Source organism: Gavialis gangeticus, unplaced genomic scaffold (assembly GCF_001723915.1).
Source record: "Gavialis gangeticus isolate Ggan-Ray unplaced genomic scaffold, GavGan_comp1, whole genome shotgun sequence".
Classification (NCBI taxonomy): Eukaryota; Metazoa; Chordata; order Crocodylia; family Gavialidae; genus Gavialis; species Gavialis gangeticus.
In genome coordinates this window covers 101613647-101614550 of record NW_017728992.1, presented here as the reverse complement: position 1 = coordinate 101614550, position 904 = coordinate 101613647, and the positions used below count along the sequence as shown (strand labels likewise).

The following is a 904-nucleotide window of genomic DNA, read 5'->3' as shown; positions in this document are numbered from 1 at the left end:
CTGGGCAGAGCCCTGCTAAAAGTTTCTGCTGTCAAGGGATCGGAGCCCCAGCCCAGCCTGACCCTGGAGGCTCACAGCAGACAGCCGGCGCTGCTTAGCCTGGAATATGACCCCCACCAGAGGCGAGTTCACACGGTGGGGCTGAAATGGCAACGAGCCTTCATTTGGAGCGCTCACTGCCGCGCTCCGTGTGGACACGCTACGGGTGGGGTTTAGATGACGGTTGCAGGGGATGGTCCCACTTGGCTGTGCTGGATGCGCCCCAGGACCCCGCCACCCCGGCCGCCCTGGGCCAGACACGCGCTCAGACTCGAACCGAGGGGAGTTGACACCAGGCTCTGCCCCGCCCCCCACTGGCAGCGGGCCTGTCCCCACCCCCAGCCCCTCCAGTTCGGAGCGGCCGCTGAGCGGCGCGGGGGGAGGAGCTTTGCCCCCTCTCGGCTCCCGTTGGGAGTCAACTATGGGCGGAAGCGGGGGGACTGGACAGGAGTCCTCCCCCTCCCCTTCTTCCCCCTCCCGCCGGGCCGCGTCACGTGCGGCCTGCGGACTATAAAACACTAGGGCGGCGGTGGGGGGAGGGGCAGGCGCTAGGCGGAGCGCGCGGGACTCACGCGGAGCCGGGAGCGGTGAGCGGCGGGGGGAGGCTGCAGCCAGAGGGGCCCGGTCCGGCTGGGGCGACAGGGTCTGCCCGTGGGGAGCGGGCAGGTAGGTAACATACACGTGTGACGCACACATATTTATAGCACCGGCTCTCCTGGGCTGTAGCTCATTTGATCAGCTGATCGCTTCATTATTGCTCAGCCTGACAAAGACAGCTGCTGGGCAGAGCTCCTGGGTACTTCAGTGGGCTGCTTCCGTACCGCGCTATGTACACACGCGCGCACACACGCTTTGATCACCCCCC

General features: G+C 66.8%; 1 protein-coding gene across 1 annotated transcript in view; it reads left to right on the top strand.

Annotated features, from left to right (window-relative positions):
- The first annotated feature begins 510 nt into the window (after positions 1 to 510).
- The window catches only part of OSBPL1A (oxysterol binding protein like 1A), a 152432-nt gene continuing 152038 nt past the window's right edge, over positions 511 to 904 (top strand). The window contains exon 1 of the mRNA XM_019526402.1: positions 511 to 626. The gene's annotated coding sequence lies outside the window, so the exon portion shown is untranslated. The remainder of the gene's footprint in view (positions 627 to 904) is intronic.